The sequence below is a fragment of the Ovis canadensis genome, chromosome 20 (genome assembly GCF_042477335.2).
Source record: "Ovis canadensis isolate MfBH-ARS-UI-01 breed Bighorn chromosome 20, ARS-UI_OviCan_v2, whole genome shotgun sequence".
NCBI lineage: Eukaryota > Metazoa > Chordata > Mammalia > Artiodactyla > Bovidae > Ovis > Ovis canadensis.
In genome coordinates this window covers 22,515,587-22,534,847 of record NC_091264.1, presented here as the reverse complement: position 1 = coordinate 22,534,847, position 19,261 = coordinate 22,515,587, and positions in this window count along the sequence as shown.

The window sequence follows — 19,261 nt, the reverse complement described above, 5'->3', positions numbered from 1 at the left end:
TTTTGGGTTGGACCTTGACTTCCCTGGTGGCTCAGACGGTAAAGAATCTGCCTGCAATGCAGGAGACCCAGGTTTGAAGATCCCTGGAGAAAGAAATGGCTACGCTCCAGTATTCTTGCCTGGAGAATTCCATGGGCAGAGGAGCCTGGCAGCCTGTAGTCTATGCGGTCGCTGAGTCTGACACGACTGAGCGACTGACACTTGCACTTCCTGTTTCTTGCATCCAGCTCGCAGAATGACCACGTTTAGAAATTACTGCAGAGCTGTCACTTCTGCCAACCATTCACGTAGATCCCCTTGATCAGACTTTCTTTCTCACTTAGACTCTGGATTCCTTCCTGGCCAAGGTTCTCCAACCTCACCTCCTTGCAGCCGTCCTTTTTTCATGACGCTACAGCCACACTCTCTTGCCTGAGAATCCTCCTGCCTGTGACCTTAACATCAGTGCTTCCAACTTACCAGCCATTCATAAGTCCCGTGGTAAAAATTCAGTCTTCCCTGATGAGCTTTGCTGAATAAACCACCCATTTCCGCTCTTCTCGATCACGTGACTTGTTGCTCTCCATGGACAGACGTTTCTCCTAGCACGCAGCCTCTGCTCCCAGGCTTCCTTTCCTCTTCTGAGTGGCCAGGCCTGCAGAGGAGCTGCCACTTCCTCCCCCCTCTCCTCCCCTCCCCTGTCTCTGGCTATTGCCACTAATTCTGTGATTTGACTGTGTCTTGTGGCTGGATCCCAACTCCAGTGGAGGCTCTGAATTTGAGTCAACTTCCTCTTCCCAAGAGAAGGCCCCCTGGCCTTTCTGCCCCCTGGAAACCTTCTGTTGCCTCGCCCCTGGGTCCTTAGGGCCACTCCCGAGACCTGGCTTGACTCCCTGTAGTCCTTCATTCCTTCCCACAGGCCGGCACTGTATGCTCTGGCTCCAGGTATGAGTTCTTACCCTATCGCCCTGAATGCAACGCAGCAGTTACTCAACCCGTGTTGCTCAAATGACTGACCTAAGAGAAAGTCGTAGCCCACTCAGCTCTCAGATTCCTTGATGACATGCCCAGACAAAGAGAACTTTTAAAAGCTTCCTGCTGTTATCAATACTATTGCTTTTCTGAATACTATTAGCTTTATGTATTGTTAGTCACTGTCATGTCCAACTTTGCGACCCCATGGAGCCCGCCAGACTCCTCTGTCCATGGGGATTCTCCAGGCGAGAGTACTGGAGTGGGTACCCATTTTCTTTTCCAGAGGATCTTCCCAACCCAGGGATCAAACGCATGTCTCCCACATTGCAGGCAGACTCTTGACCGTCTGAGCTACCAGGGAAGATTTTCACATATTGATCACTTGCAGTGTGCCAAGCAGTAGTCTAAACACTTATATCCGTCAGAGCTATGAGTCTGCACACCTACCACAGTGTTTCCTAAACTGTTCCATGAAACTTAAATGTTCTGAAGGATGTTAATAACGTAAATCAATGTAAGTAATCTTTTTCTTCTAAAGCATATTTTAATATGGGTAAGGAAATGCCAAACATGTAGCCGTTAGTTTATAGTATTCTGCCTTTCAAAAAGGACGTCATGTTTGCTAATAGCAAAACACTGGAAACACGTCCAGTAAGAATGTCCTAGATGAAAGAGTTACGGTACATCCATGCAGTGGAGAAACACAAAGCTGTTAAAAAGAATGGGGAAGGTCTCTTTGAGCTGATATGGAGGGATCCCTAGGATGTAGTGGAAAAATTGCAAGATATCAATACAAAAGAAGGCATACAGTATGTGCTACCCTTGGGGTAAGAAAGAGGGGAGATGTTTGCAAAAAACCGCACTGAAAGGATAAACCAGAAATTGTTAAAAATGGGGAGGGGAAGGAAGAAAAGAGGGAAGGCACTTGAGGAAACAGGGATAAAACTGGATACTGACTTTGGAAATAAATAAGTACTTTATAATTTTTATAAACATGAAACAAAACCCCCTAAAATTTAAAACAGACATAAACGACTGAACCAGAGAGACAAGAATTATTTTAACTCCTATTAGAAAACAATACTGTATATTCCCAGTGGACTATATTCCAAGGGCAAAAAGAACTAAAAACATTGAAGGTCATCCAGTATATTCCCAGTGGACTATATTCCAAGGACAAAAAGAACTACTAAAAACAGTGAAAGTCGTTCAGTAGTTTTATCGTTAGTAATAATATTGTGTTATTATTTTGAAACTATGTTTATATATATTACAGGATAAAGCAATGCACGAATGACTGATGCAATGTATTTGGGAGGCATGATTTTTAGTGTATAAAAGGAAAGAAAAAAGTAGCTACATTAAAACACGAATATTAAATTTGAACTGGAAATGGCCAATTTAAACTAATGATTTACAAGTATATATATTTTCTAGCTCTAGCAAGTGATAGAACTTGGAGGCAATGGTCCTTCAGGAGTGATGGTTGTTCCTAGAACGCAGATTGTGATTTCTTAATATCATCACCCAATAAAAGGAACTGGAGCGTCTCCGAGAAGTGACTTATTTCAGGCCTGGATTAGGGAATATGCAAAGCAAGCGTGTTTCAGAAAGCGAGAAAGTACTCAAAGACTACTGGAATCACATCCAAACAAAAGAGTAGGGACTTCTCTGGTGGTCCAGAGGTAAAGAATCTGCCTTCCAACGTAGGGGATGCAGGTTCGATCCCTGGTCGGGGAACTAAGATCCCACATGCCACAGGGCAACTCAGCTGCATGCCACATGAAAACCCAGAGCAACCAAAATAAAAATAAATATGTTTAAAAAATAAAAATATATATGTTCAAAAATAAAAATATATTTATAAAAAATGAAAGAAAAGAGCAGCCAGCTTGAAGGAGCTCCAACTGGCCAAATTTGGGGCAATTTGACGATTTAAAAAATTTTTTTCTGTAACCAACGTAAGCACACCAAATGGATAAAAATGCACAAGTCCCTAATAATAATCAAAATAAAGATAAAGCAAGCAACAACAACAGAACTTTTCTGTGACCACTGGGGGTGATATTCTATTCCTAAAAAAGATAAGTGATACTTAAAGGAAGCTAGCTGATTTCCTGATTTTTTTCAGAAAGAACCATATAGTTCACTGGATGAGAAAATGTCTTCCTTTCAGATGAAGGCCAGCTAGGAAATAACAGAATGATTAAATAAGCATTTTGTAACCCTAATGTGAGAATTGACTCAGGTAAGGTATCTAAATGTTAAGAAACAGAGGCCTGAAATGGGAGAGTCCCCTCTCGCCAAAGTGTCGAGCCTGCAGCTTGCTTGCTGCGGATGGAAATGTGTGTTCATAGCGGAGACACCTGGTAGCCACTGCCTCGGCTCGCCAGTCTAGCGTGACTTCACCAATAACGAGAAAAGAGCACCGTCATCACACACGTCTTGATGAGAGGAAAAGTACACAGCATCACCTATGCAGAATTACTGTGAAAAATCTTTAATCGGAATCTAATAAAGCCTTTTGCTCAAAGTTCTAGTTTACAGAAATTACACTGGATACAGGAATAAGTCAAATGAAGCCAGGAAGAAAACCGCCATACAAACACAGAATATGAGATATTCTATAAGGCAACTGGCTTGACCTCTTGAAAAATCATATAAAAAAGGAGAAGGGGGGATTAAGAGAGACTGCATAGACATTACAATCAAATTTAGAGGGTGATTTTTGGCAACACTTTTGGGGGAAAACAGATATAAAGATACTTTCGAGATAGATGAAGAAATAGACTGGATAATCAATGATATTAGGAAATTATTTTCAACTTTGTTCAGCACGATTACTTTCCTGTGGTTATGTAGCAAGACAGTTTTAAGTATTTAAAGGTAAAATGCCATGATGTCTTTATTTTGAATAGGATGTAGATACACACACACACACAGTTGCAATAAATATGGGAAAATCTTAATAGTTGTTAAACCAGTGCACAGGTAGTCAAGTATTCTTTGTGCTTTTTCTGGATTTTCTTATTTGGGATTTGTATCATAAAGTGTGCGTGTTTGTGAGTGTGTCTATGTTTGCACGCTGTTCTTGAAAATATCAGGAAATTAAAGGCTAGATCGTTGGATTCCTCAATGCATGAGTTACTATATTGCCACTTATTGAATAATTACTCCTCTCGCAAAGAGCTGGACATGACTTAGTGACTGGACGATAATAATTGAATTTTGTAATTTACATATAAATAATTTTAATCTATTGTTTTTTCTTTAAAATTAAAATAAAGACGGAAGATGTAATGCCTTGTTGGGGTTCCATTACGTGGTTATTAAATACATACGTCAAGTTTGACCATTTCTTCCAGCAACTTTTTCACCTTCAGGTTCGAAGCACACTCTCCATTTTGTCATGGGAGCTCTACAATTGCTTCCTCATTTTTTCCTTTGGAAAAATGCTCTGCGGTCAGAAGTTATCACAGTGCATCTCGGGAACACCAAGAATAAGTTCATCTGTGAAACTATCAAGATGGGTTGAAATTTTGTAGTTTTATCCATGTTTGAGATTTTTATTTTCAATCCCAACCAGAAAAGAGAGAAGATTAATAAAGATAGGAAGAAAAATTATGCAAAATTTTCAAAATCTTACAAAGTTCATATAATTTTTATTCTTACTTGTTTTTGTTTTTTAAATTTTGGAGAGGCTTGGGGGGCTTGTTTTTGCTTTTTCTGGTCTATATTTTTGTCATGCCTTTACTTCTTACACGGTCAAAAGGAGGTGAGCTATACCCCTCCCCACTTTCTTCTCATGGACCCTGTCCATCTGGCCACAGCTTCACCCCCTCACATCCATCGCCTATTCCCTGGGAGCCTTTTTCCTTCAAGAAGCTCCCAGTCTCCAAGTCAAGCCTGAAGGAATGGTTAGGAGGGATGGTGGGTATGAACAGTCACCACTCAGATATTAGTCAGTGGCATCACTGGGTAAACAGCACTCAAAGTGAGTAATTCCCGCTCAGCCCGGTTCCTTTCCACACAGCAAGAGTCAGCGTTGGGGATCCCCTCAGCTGCACTGTTGGAGCCAAGTTGTTTGACTTCTCTTGTGTTTTCACTCTTCCTGATATTTCCTCTGCTAAGCTCAGCATAGTTGGGCTTGATGAAAAAAGATTAATTTTCTACTGCATGGTGGAATCTTGGCAGGAGCTACGTTTAAAAAATGTTGATACATCAGTAGATGTATCAGATAGACAGATAGCCAGCCAGACAGATGTGTGTGTGTATGTCCAGCCTTGTTCTTCCATTCTGGTTGGCGGAGTTAACAATATCTGAATTTTTTTTTCAAAGTTTCACTTCTGAATTCCTTTTTTGCTTGTATCTATAATATGGCCAGAAACAATGGACATAGAAAAAAGGGTATAAAATGCTGTCTTTGAAATCAGCATTTCCCTGTCTCACCAATTCCATGATCTTACACACATCAAGTCAGTATTTCCTCTAAAACATATATAATAGGGATGTTCTGTGGACTAAAGAGATCACTACAATAAGGTTGACAGCATTGTCTCAGCTAAGCGTCAATTCCTTTTCCCTGGTTTTCTCCTTCTCTTTCAGCTTGCCCAGACTTGGCAGAAACAAGGCCCTTTCTGCTTGGTTTTCCACGTTGCTCTGAAGTAAGGCCGAACCACTATTCCCACTCACAGAGCTGCTCTCTGAACCTGCTTCTCGACCCCAAGCTGCTGCCTCGGTTGCTCATCATTCTTTATTTCATTCGATTTTTCTTCCTGGCTAAATCATGGCCTAAATCACGGTGGGGCTTGGCAGGGTCTATTTGTGAGATCAAAGGCAATGATGGAAGAGCCTAATCCTGGGACCAGCCTGAGGGGTGGGAGGTGGGCTTGAGAACAGCATGTCTGGGGGTCGGGTCATTGTGGTTGGGGTCAGATCCAGAATGGGGTGCAGAATTTTAAGTGGAGATATAAGCAAAGGTTCACGGCCAGTATCAGCACCAAGTCACTGACCAGACCTCAGGGACCTAGGGGCCAAGTCAGGGGAATTCCTTATGGAAGACAGAAGGTGCAGCAAGGGATCCAGTATAGGAACCAAGAGACGTGTGTGTGTGTGAGCGTGTGTGTGTGTGAGTGTGAGAGTGTGTGTGAGTGTGAGAGAGTATGTGAGAGAGTGTGTGTATGAGTGTGTGTGAGTGTGAGTGTGTGTATGTGTGTGAGTGTGTGTATGTGTGTGTGAGTGTGTGTGAGTGTGTATGAGTGCGTGTGTGAGTGTGTGTGAGTGTGAGAGTGTGTGTGAGAGAGTGTGTGTGTATGAGTGTGAGTGTGTGTGTGAGTGTGTGTGAGTGTGAGTGTGTGTGTGAGAGAGTGTGTGTGTATGAGTGTGAGTGTGTGTGTGTGTGAGTGTGAGAGTGTGAGTGTGACAGTGTGTGTGAGTGTGACAGTGTGTGTGTGAGTGTGTGTGTATGAGTGTGAGTGTGTATGTGTGTGTGAGTGTGAGAGTGTGTGTGAGTGTGAGAGTGTGTGTGAGTGTGAGAGAGTGTGTGTATGAGTGTGAGTGTGTGTATGTGTGTGTGTGTATGTGTGTGTGTGAGAGTGTGTATGAGTGCGTGTGTGAGTGTGTCGGGGTGGGGCATGTTGGACGGCACTTGTTCTCTCTCAAATCAAGAATATAGAACAGCAGGTCGTGGTGGCCAGGAACCCAGGAGAACAGCCACCCCCACTTCCCATCACAGAGCAGGAAGTTTCACTCAGATGGAGATACAGGGCTTTCTGACCACTTAGAACTATCATCCTATTAGTTAACTTTACAGCTTTCGTTTCCCTGGGGTTACTTAGAGTTAGAAACATACAAGCAGGCTTAAAAAACCATTGTTTTGTTTGGTTGGTTGGTTTTAAGAAAGAGAAGAAAAGGATGAGAGAAAATATGAAACTGTCTCCTTTTTTTCTGTAGCCAAGTCTGAAAAGCAAAGTCTAGTCAGGAAGACAGGAAATCATCATTTTGGGAGGAACTCAGTGTCTCTACAACCTGCCTTTCTGGGGAAGCCCATTGCAGAGGCAGAAGAGAAGAAAGTATTGGTGGCTAGCCAGTGTTGTGTTCTCATAGTCTCAGAAATTATAAGAGCAATGATTCTGTGAGTACAGCTGATAGCATTTTAGTAATTCTGGTTTTTCAAACGAACACCCGGCAGAAAAATCTTATTACGGGAGACGTAAATCCCTTTTCTCCTCTAACTTCTAATCAAACATTAGCTTGCTGCTGCTGCTGCTGCTAAGTCGCTTCAGTCATGTCTGACTCTGCAACCCCATAGACGGCAACCCACCGGGCTCCCCCGTCCCTGGGATTCTCCAGGCAAGAACACTGGAGTGGGTTGCCATTTCCTTCTCCAATGCGTGAAAGTGAAAAGTGACTTGACAAGAATAGCTCTGTCCTCATCTGGCAGACGCATATGAGAAATATTTTATTGCATATCAACATTTACTTGCTATACAAGGACACACAAATAATTGAAGCTTGGCAAGGACAGTGGGTTCCTCTTACTTTGACAAGAAGCTAGTCTTATCTTGGCCATCTTCGGCTGAGGTGAGGCCCCCCTGGGGGTGACCGGCCCGGTACCCCACCAGGGGAGGCCACTGTTGTGGAGAGGAGGGCGCAGGCACCAGGGAAGGAGTTGGCTGAAGGACCCCGGAGACAACGTGTCTAGCAGAAGGACACGGTGTACGGAACCAGGGGTTTAGGCCACGTTAATAGGCCTCTCTGAACCTGTTTTCTCTTCTACGAAGTGGGTATAATAGACTCTAACGACCAGGAGTCGAATGCTAGGCACATCATGAGATGGAGTCTGTAAGGGATGAGCGCAGAACCTGGACAGTGGTCCAGCCTGGTGTCGACCAGTTCTGTCTCCTTCACTTCCGAGTGATGACCACGTCTCCCATTCCTGACGTGATCACCCATCCCAGTTTGCCCAGAGGACTTTCTCAGTTTTATTGCTAAAAGTTCCATGTCCACCAAACTCCTCAACCCTGGGCAAACCCAGGAGGGTTGTCTACCCTACCTTTACCCCACCTTAATGTCAGCTCCCCACCTGCCAGCCCTAAGGCAGGGCCAGGGAGACTGTTTGGGGATCTATGCTGGGGCATGGGGATGGATGCGGATACCAAGGTGGTCTCATCACCGTTATTATTTGTTTAATATTTATATATTTGACTGTGCTGGGTGTTAATTGCAGCATGCGGGATCTTTAGTTGCCAAGTGCAAACTCTTAGTTGCTGAATGTGGGATCCAGCTCCCTGACCTGGGGTCGAACCCGGGCCCCCTGCATGGGCAGCTTGGAGTCTTAGGTACTGGACCACAAGGGAAGTTCCCTATGGTTTGTTCATGCTTCAAGTCTTTCCCCAGGCACTGGGCAGGTTAAAGATCTAAAGAATAAGACATAGTTCCTACTTCACAAAGGAGCTGTGGGAAACGTGTCCTAGGGGGCAAAATTAAGGGGGAAGGAAGCTAGGTGTGAAGTGAAAGAGGAAGTGGCCGTCTGTGCACCGAGAGAGCCCTCGAAGGCTGGTGGGAACAGCCACGTAGACACTGTGTGAGGAGCCACAGAGCTCGACGCTGCTGCTGGGGTCTGCGAAGTGCATGAAGGAGGGGCCTGGACGGGGCTGCAAGCTCAGCGGGGCCCCTTGGAAGGCGTGTGCCGATGGACGTGTCATGGGGGATGGACAGGCAGCGTTACCTTCACAGTGGAGGTGACGAGCTGTTTATGGAGATTGTGTAGGACTTGCTGATGGTGGAAAGGGCATCTTCTGGGCAGAGAGAACAGCATGTGCCAAGATCCAGTGGCAGCAAAAAGCTGGGGAGAATCTGGGAAGGTCTCTCTTTGGCTGAGTTGAGCACAGGGTTCAGAGGAGGGTGGATGAGGGACATAAATTTCTGGATGTAGCAAGGGCTGGAGCGAGGCCTTGCAAAGGAGTTTAAACCTTAGAGGTAATAAGCAACACGACAGGATTTCTTTCCTCAGCGATCTCCCTGGCAGCAGCAGGGCGGGCAGGTGGGGGCCCACGAGGGGTGGACTCAGTGGCAACAGGACTGAGACTGCAGACTGGAAAGAAGGGACTTCCCTGCTGGTCCAGCGGTCAGAACTCGGCACTCCCACTGCCAAGGGCTGAGATTCCGTCCTTGGTCCTGGAACTGAGATCCTGCAAACCATGGAGCACCCCCCCCCCCAAAAAAAAATAACTAGGAAAGAGAGAGTTGTGACAGTCCAGCTGGAGGAGCACCGAAAGGGGAGAAGTGACAGAGGGAGGCTCGGGAGGCCTCGCTGGCTGCGCAGAGCAGGGCGGCGGCAGAGGGCTCACCAGGCTCGGTCTGGCTGGAGCGTCCCGGGGAGTGCAGCGCGTTAGCGACACTGACTTGGCTACTGACTTGCTGCGGGATGGCTACTCAATGGCTCTGAGCCTCAGTTTCCTCATTTGTAAAAGGCTGATGCATATCAATGTGTGGGATTATTGTGAGGACTTCATTTTATTTACGTATTTTTTAAAGACTGACTGTATAGTTGATGTACATGTTCTGTTAGTTCCTGCTGTATAGCAGAGTGAGTCAGGTGCTCATATACATACATCCACTCTTTTCTAGACTGTTTTCCTATACAGGTCTTTATAGTGATTAAAGTTGAGGACTTCATTTTTATTTTTAAATTTATTTTTTTTAATTGACGTACATAGTTGATTTACAGTGTTGTGTTACTTTCGGGAGGTGTACAGCAAAGGGATTCACTTATTACATGAATCTACTCTTCAAATTCTTTTCCCACTTAGGTTATTGCAGAATATTGAGCAGTTCCCCATGCTATATGGTAGGTCCTTGTTGGTTATCTCTGGCTATCTATTTTATTTGTTTTTAAATATTTATTTATTTTTGGCTGTGCTGGGCCTTCATTGCTGCACGTGGGCTTTCTCGTATTGCCGCGAGTGGGGGTACCCTAGTGATGGTGCGCAGGCTTCTCATTGCAGAGGTTTGTCTTGTTGGGGAGCACGGGCTCTAGAGCAGGCTCAGCGGTGTGGGGCACGGGCCTGGCTGCCCCTCGGCATGTGGGATCTTTCTGGACCAGGGATTGAACAGGTGTCCCCCGTGTTGCAAAACAGATTCTTAACCACTGGACCACCAGGGAAGGCTGGTTACCTATTTTAAATATAACATATGTGTACCTGTCAATCCCAAACTCTGAATCTATCCCTTCCCCCCTCCCCTCAGGACTTCATTTTAAAGGGATTTTAAGTGTCTGGCACATTAACAAGGGGCTTCTGTACAAAGTGCTTGTTACATAAATGGGTAACTCACAGAGACACGTTTGGGGAAAAGACAGGATCTTTTCTGGATGTGTGTAGAGTGCCAGGAGCCTACGGGACATTGCTATGAGGCTGTTGAAAAACAGACTTGGAACTCTGGAACAAGGTCTAGACAGAGATAGACTTTATGAGTGGGAGTTGCCTCCAGAGGAATGGAGGAAATTGCTTAGAAATACTGCACCGGTAAGAAGAGGGAAAGGGAAGTAACAGGATGGACAACAACATGTGGAAACTGAAGCCGAGACTCTGGAGAAAACGACCAAGTAGGGCTGACTACCGAGGATGCGTGCTGAGAACCCGGGACCAGGGAGGCTGAGAGCTCGTACAGGGAGACAAGGATCTCCGGGTCAGAAAAGAGAAGGCTCATCTTTCAAGAGCTGAAGTAGAGGAGGTGAGCAGGAAAGACAGACCTAAAGCTGGAAGGGTGGACACAAAAGTACCCAGCATGGAAATTCAGGAGGACGTCATGGGCAACATGCTCACCAGGTGGCGCCAAAGACCCTCCGCGGAGATTAACACCTGTTAAGAAACAGTGTCAGACTATTTTGGGGGCTCCCAAATCACTGCAGATGGTGATTGCAGCCATGAAATTAAAAGACGCTTACTCCTTGGAAGGACAGTTATGACCAACCTAGACAGCATATTCAAAAGCAGAGACACTACTTTGCCAACAAAGGTCCGTCTAGTCAAGGCTACGGTTTTTCCAGTGGTCATGTATGGATGTGAGACTTGGACTGTGAAGAAAGCTGAGTGCAGAAAAATTGATGCTTTTGAAGTGTGGTGTTGGAGAAGACTCTTGAGAGTCCCTTGGACTGCAAGGAGATCCAACCAGTCCATTCTAAAGGAGATCAGTCCTGGGTGTTCTTTGGAAGGAATGATGCTGAAGCTGAAACTCCAGTACTTTGGCCACCTCATGCAAAGAGTTGACTCATTGGAAAAGACTCTGATGCTGGGAGGGATTGGGGGCAGGAGGAGAAGGGGATGTCAGAGGATGAGATGGTTGCATGGCATCACCGACTTGATGGACATGAGTTTGAGTGAACTCCGGGAGTTGGTGATGGACAGGGAGGCCTGGCGTGCTGCAATTCATGGGGTCGCAAAGAGTCGAACACGACTGAGCGACTGAATTGAACTGAACTGAAGCATCCTTTCCAGATGTGATAGTCGCTCAGCCATGTCCAACTCTTTGTGACCCCATAGACTGCGGCCCGCCGGGCTCTTCTGTCCATGGAATTCTCTAGGCAAGAATACTGGAGTGGATAGCCATTCTCTTGGAGAGGGAAGCCATGGCTACTGGAATGGGATCTTCCCAACCCAGGGGCTGAGCTCTGGCCTCCTGCACTGCAGGTGGATTTTCTTCCATCTGAGCCACCAAGGAAGCCTAAATAGTCATCGGAAGGACTGATGCTGAAGCTGAAGCTCCAGTACTGTGGCCTCCTGACAGGACGCGCTGACTCACTGGAAAAGACCCTGATGGGAAGGATTGAAGGCGGGAGGAGAAGGGGACGACAGAGGATGAGATGGTTGGATGGCATCACTGACTCAGTGGACATGGGTCTGAGCAAACTGCGGGAGACAGTGAAGGACAGGTGAGTCTGGCATCCACGGGGTCGCAAAGAGTCAGACGTGACTGCAGAACCTCGCTGCTCCCTAGGCGAGCCTCCCGGACTTGCGTTCAAACCTAATGGTCAGCTGAAGGCCTTCCTTCAGTAAGGAGCCATCAGGCTCCCACTGCTGGAGGGCTCTGAGGGCTACGGGCACACACACTCTTCCTTTGGCACGTGGAGGTCAAATAAGAACCTTTAGAAAATAGTCCCGTCCATTTTGTCTCTTGCGTAGTTTTCTAAGCCATCTGTGCCTCTTCATGCTTATTTCCAAACCGCTGTCCTGAGGCGGGGGCCCACATTGCCTCGGCTTTCTAAATGCCGCCTGCCTCCATTCTCACTGCCCTGCTAACCCGACGTGACTCTCCTCACTGCAATTTCTCCGGAGGAAGTGCGTCTCCCAGCTCCCCACCGACCCGTGGCATTGGGATTCCTAGCCAGATTGTGAAAGTGAAAAATGTTTGTCACCCAGTCGGGTCGGGCTGGCTTCAAATCCCCCCCCTCCAACTCACTGGCTGTGTTGAGGTAAGAAAGGCTTACCTCACAGAACTAGAATGAGGCCGAATGAGCTTACAGTTTACTTCCAGCACAGTGCTTGGTACACCGTAATTGCTTGATAAATGAGAGTTGTTACAAAAACCTTCAGGATAAACATTCAAACTTTGACGGCAGCCTTTGGTCCAGCTCTGCGCGACTTTCTGACCTTATCTGGAAGCCCACACCCTTTCCTGCTGCCTCAGCATGGCCTGCTCTCAGGCAGTTCTCATCGCGGTTTCTTTTCTTGCTTTTCTTTTGGCTGCTTGGCTAGCAGGACTTCGCCACTGCAGTGAAAGCGTGGCGTCCTAACCTCTGGACCCTAGGAAACTCCCATTGCTGTTTCCTCCGCTGGCACCACTCACTCCCATCCTTCCTGACACAGTTTCCAGATCTGTATGAACAGTGCTCAAAAGTCTCTCAGATCAGAACGCTCTCTCCTACATTCTTTGCAGACCTTTGCCTATGGTGCTGCTACCACTTACAATTTTTATTAAAAACTGGGACTGGTTGCCTAATATCACCCCATCCCTATTCCCAGCATGTGAAGTATGGGGACAGAAAGACCTGCTGTCTTGCTAGTGGGATTCTGCCGAGATGGCACTGGGGTGATGATCCAGGGAAGGGGAAGAGGTGCGGACGGCGGTCACTACGTCATCAGGTCGGATTCGCCCAGCCTTTCCGGCCCCTCTCCCAGCTCGCTGTTGCGGCTTGACAGTCCCTTAGCTGTGTCTCTCTCTGTGCCACCCCATGGACTGCAGCACGCCAGGCTGCCCTGCCCGTCACCATCTCCTGATGTTTTCTCAGACTCATGTCCGTTGAGTTGGTGATGCCATCCCACTATTTCATTCTCCGTCGCCCCTTTCTCCTTCTGCCCTCAATCTTTCCCAGCATCAGGTGGTCAAAGTATCGGAGCTTCAAACTTCAGTTTTTCCAATGAATATTCAGGGTGATTTCCTTTAGAACTGACTCGTTTGATCTCTTTGCTGTCCAAGGGACTCTCAAAATAGTCTTCTGTGCTATCACTTCAGTCGTGTCTGACTCTTTGTGACTCCATGGGTAGCCCACGAGGCTCCTCTGCCCATGGAATTCTCCAGGCAAGAATACTGGAGTGGGTTCCCATTCCCTTCTCCAGGGGATCTTCCTGACCCAGGGATTGAACTCGGGTCTCCTGCACTGCAGGCAGATTCTCTACCATCTAAGCCACCAGGAAGCCCCAAGAGTCTTCTCCAGAACAATTCGAGAGCATCAGTTCTTTAGTGCTCAGCCTTCCCAGCTCTCTGAGTCCCTTTCTCATTGCTCAGGGAGCCCTCCCCCACCTTACTCTTGGCAAGTCTCAGTGAGTAACTCCAACCAGCTTTGGTGCTTATCCTAGGAGCCCCTCAGGGAGGTGAGGCTTTTTAGTCAGGATAGTCCTGAGAGAACGCAAGAGCAAGGCAGGCAGGGCTCGGACTTGTGTGCACACTGGGATTCAATTAGAAGGAATCATCTGGAACAAGTCACGCCTTCATTTCGAAGCAGATCAGTTCAATAACTGCACCACGAAAGTTAACTGCACTGATAAACCTTCAAAGACAAGGTAAGGGCCTTGTATCTTCACTCTCACACCTCCTGACTTAACAGTTAGGCAACATCTAGGTTTATTGCTGTAATGCTGTTTGTTGAAAAATAAAGACAATCAAAGGAACTCAATAAAATGTGGTGATTGAATAAATGAAAGCATTAAAGATGAGTAAATGGCATGAGATAGGGAAAAATAAAAGCAGAAGCAGTGGAACTGATGCTTACAGAAGGAGCTGGAAATTAAGAGCATGGGAGGAAATACTGCCCACAGTCGGACCCCACAGTTGTTTCTCCCCCGGTTGAGCTGGGGACTGTACTTGTTAAAGTGAAAGTGAAGTCGATCAGTCGTATCCAACTCTTTGGGACCCCATGGACTGTAGCCTAGGGCTCTTCCGTCCATGGGATTTTCCAGGCAAGAATACTGCAGTGGGTTGCCATTTCCTTCTCCAGATCTTCCTGACCCAGGGATTGAACCCGGGTCTCCCACATTGTAGGCAGATGCTTTACTGTCTGAGCCACCGGGGAAGTGGCTTGTTATTCTGGAAGGCAGTAATTTCAATCAAGATGGGGATCAGACTCCTGAAACCATTACAATGCCTCAAGCAGATGGGATGGGGGGTAGAGCTAAGGTTTGGACCAGTAAACTCAATTAAGGGAAAAAGTAAGTTGAAGGGCCATATGGCAACCTCAAAGGTCAGGGACCAAGACAAGGACTCTACCAACAGACTTATGCTTGGGAAATCCACAAACACTGGTAAGCTGCCTACTCAAGGTGGCAAGGTGGGAAGTGTAAACCAGGTCCAGAGGCACCTCTCCCAGCCTCAGCCTGTCTACACTCAAGGGGATACGCCAGGCTGCTTTCTCTTCAGTTCAGTTCAGTCGCTCAGTCGTGTTCAACTCTTTGTGACCCCATGAATCGCAGCATGCTAGGCCTCCCTGTCCATCACCAACTCCCGGAGTTCACCCAAACTCAAGTCCATCAAGTCAGTGATGCCATACAGCCATCTCATCCTCTGTCGTCCTCTTCTTCTCCTGCCCCCAATCCCTCCAAGCATCAGAGTCTTTTCCAGTGAGCCAACTCTTCACATGAAGTGGCCAAAGTACTGGAGTTTCAGCTTCAGCATCATTCCTTCCAAAGAACACCCAGGACAGATCTCCTTTAGAATGGACTGGTTGGATCCCCTTGCAGTCCAAGGGACTCTCAAGAGTCTTCTCCAACACCACACTTCAAAAGCATCAATTTTTCTGCACTCAGCTTTCTTCACAGTCCGAATTTCACATCCATACATGACCACTGGAAAAACCATAGCTTGATTAGATGGACCTTTGTTGGCAAAGTAATGTCTCTGCTTTTGAACATGCTGTTTAGGTTGGTCATAACTTTCCTTCCAAGGAGTAAGCATCTTTTAATTTCATGGCTGCAATCACCATCTGCAGTGATTTGGGAGCCCAAAAAAATAAAGTCTGACACTGTTTCCACATCTATCGCCCATGAAGTGATGGGACCGGATGCCATGATCTTCGTTTTCTGAATGCTGAACTTTAAGCCAACTTTTTCACTCTCCTCTTTCACTTTCATCAAGAGGCTTTTTAGCTCCTCTTCACTTTCTGCCATAAGGGTGGTGTCATCTGCATATCTGAGGTTATTGATATTTCTCCCAGCAATCTTGATTCCAGCTTGTGCTTCTTCCAGCCCAGCGTTTCTCATGATGTACTCCACATTTGAGTTAAATAAGCAGGGTGACAATATACAGCCTTGACGTACTCCTTTTCCTATTTGGAACCAGTCTGTTGTTCCATGTCCAGTTCAAACTGTTGCTTCCTGACCTGCATATAGGTCTCTCAAGAGGCAGATCTGGTGGTCTGGTATTTCCATCTCTTTCAGAAGTTTCCACAGTTTATTGTGATCCACACAGTCAAAGCCTTTGGCATAGTCAATAAAGCAGAAATAGATGTTTTTCTGGAACTCTCTTGCTTTTTCCATGATCCAGCAGATGTTGGCAATTTGGTCTCTGGTTCCTCTGCCTTTTCTAAAACCAGCTTGAACATCTAAAAGTTCATGGTTCACGTATTGCTGAAGCCTGGCTTGGAGAATTTTGAGCATTACTTTACTAGCATGTGAGATGAGTGCAATTGTGCGGTCATTTGAGCATTCTTTGGCATTGCCTTTCTTTGGAATTGGAATGAAAACTGACCTTTTCCAGTCCTGTGGCCACTGCTGAGTCTTCCAAATTTGCTGGCATATTGAGTGCAGCACTTTCACAGCATCATCTTTTAGGATTTGAAATAGCTCCACTGGAATGCCATCACCTCTACTAGCTTTGTTCGTAGTGATGCTTTCTAAGGCCCACTTGACTTCACATTCCAGGAGGTGTAAACCAGGTCCAGAGGCACTCTCGCCCAGTCTCACCCTGTTTTGCAGTCAATGGGATAAGCCAGGCTGCTTTCTCTTACCAGGTATCAAATTGCCAACATCTGTTGGATCATAGGAAAAGAGAAGTCCAGGAAAAAACCTACCTCTGCTTCAATGACTATGCTAAAGCCTTTGACTGTGTGGATCACAACAGCAGAAACTGTGGAAAATTCTTAAAGGGATGGGGATATCAGACAACCTTACCTGCCTCCAGAGAAACCTGTATGTAGGTCAAGAGGCAAGTTAGAGCAAGACATGGAACAACTGACTGGTTCAAAATTGGGAAAGGAATACATCAAGGCTGTTGTCACCCTGCTCACTTAACTTCTATGCAGAGTACATCACGCAAAATGCCCAGCTGGATGAAGCACAAGCTGGAATCATGATTGCCAGGAGAAATATCAGGTATGCAGATGCCACCATTCTAATGGCAGAAAGTGAAGAGGAACTACAGAGCTTCTTGATGAAGGTGAAAGAGGGAAGTGAAAAAGCTTAAAACTCAACATTCAAAAACCTTAAGAGCATGGCATTCAGTCCCATCACTTCAAGGCAAATGTTAGTCACTCAGCTGTGTTTGACTCTGTGATCCCATGGACTGTAGCCCACCAGGCTCCTGTGCCCATCAGATTTTCCAGGCAAATTCTGGAGTGGGTTCCCATCTCCTTCTTTAGGGGATCTTCCTAGGAATCCTCTCTAGGGATTGAACCTGGGTCTCCTGCATTGTGGGCAGATTCTTTACTATCTGTGCCACCCGGAGAAGGCAATGGCACCCCACTCCAGTACTCTTGCCTGGAAAATCCCATGGACCGAGGAGCCTGGTGGGCTGAAGTGACTTAGCAGCAGCAGCAGCAGGGAAGCCATGGCAAATAGGAAAAAAAAAAGACTGGCAGATTTTCTTGGGCTCCAAAATCACCGAAGTGACTGCAGCCATGAAATTAACAAGATGCTTGCTCCTTGGAAAAAAAGCTATGACCAACCTAGATCGCACATTATAAAGCAGAGACATCACTGTGCTACCAAATCTGTATAGTCAAAGCTATGGTTTTTCTAACAGTAATGTACCGCTCTGAGTTGGACCATAAAGAATGTGAGTGTCAAAGAACTGATGCTTTTGAACTGGAACTCAGAAGACTGAGTCCCTTGGACTGAGAGGAAATCAATCCTGAATATTCACTGGAAGGACTGATGCTGAAGCTATAATACTTTGGCCACCTGAGGCAAAGAGCTGACTCATTGGAAAAGACCGATACTGGGAAAGATTGAGGGCAGAAGAGGGTGACAGACGATGGGATTGTTGGATGTCCTCAATGGACAAGTTGCAGGAAACTCCAGATGGTGAATGGCAGGGAAGCCTGGCGTGCTGCAGTCCACTGGGTCAGAGAGTCAGACAGGACTTAGCAACTGAACAGGTAAAGTCACTTAGCTTCTGAGAGTTGAAATCTTTATATTCCCAAACCACAATTTAGAAATACTTGAAGGGGATACAGCCATAGACGTTAAGATTCTAACTGGTCTCCTTTCCAAACTCACTCAAACCTTCAGTTCCCTTTTAAATGGGACATAGTGCTAGGCAAACAGACACACATCTAATTGAAACCATTTATCCTTCTAGATTTAAATTCTACCCCACTCCAATTAAGTATTTCTGGCTTCCCTGGTGCCTCAGAGGTTAAAGCATCTGCCTGCAATGCAGGAGACCTGGGTTCAATCCCTGGGTTGGGAAGATACTCTGGAGAAGGAAATGGCAACCCACTCCAGTATTCTTGCCTGGAGAATCCCATGGACAGAAGAGCCGGGTAGGCTACAGTCCACAGGGTGACAGAGTTAGACACGACTGAGCGACTTCACTTTCACTTAAGTACTTCTGAACTTTCAGGACAAGAATTTAAATGCAGTTGGGGAAAAAAGGGGGAAAAAATAAATAAATGCAGTTGGAGTTCACTCACTGAGCCTCACAAGTTGGCTCAAAACCCCCTCAAGATCTCATTTAAAAAGCTAAGGCCCTTGCACAAGTATAACAAGCAAGCAATCTCAACCCTGCCTGTGTTACTCTTTGAGCTGGTGCCCAGGCCTCCATTTAAGACTTTAGGTAATTCCCTGGGGGCCCAGCAGTTAGACCTCATCAGTACTTTCACTGCCAGCACGGGTTCAATCCCTGGCCAGGGAATTAAGATCACACAAACCACAGGGTGTGGCCAAAACAATTTTCAGATATAATTTCAAGTTACTAGCTTTCAGTGGCTCTGCAGATCAAAGATTCGAGAGCTGAGAATCTGCTAGAACCCAGCCTTCTGCAATTTCCAAAATCACCACCACTATTTCTGTGTTTCTGGCAACATACCGAATAAGCCAGCCTTCACTTAGAAAATTCAAGATTTTCTACCATACCTGTTATACTGAAGGCTCTTGCTTTTGTATGGTCTAAGGCCCCAAATTCTGGTACCCAAATGTTTCATCGTTCTTAACTATAGAGCCCTTCTGTCTTTAGCAAAAGGGCTAGACTTGTACAGTTTTCGTGATTTCCATTTGGTAGACTGCTGGAATCCTGTAAATTAGGCAACTCTGCAAAGCTCCACAAACACGCAATTTGAAGCCAAACCAGCATATTATAAAAATAGGCACACCCGCCTCTTAAGGCAGATGCCCAATGCAAAAATGTACCCATTGTTGGCTACTCTCATCCCTTTCACATCTAATTGGTAACTTCAAGTGTTCAGGGGACAATCTACACATCCAGGACCAGCGAAAAATCTGAGCCTATTCAAAGTCCTGAGTTTGAAACTCTTGGCCAAATGAGCCAGGTATTGGGCTTCATCTAAATCAGAGCAGATTGTGAACCTTGTCACAGC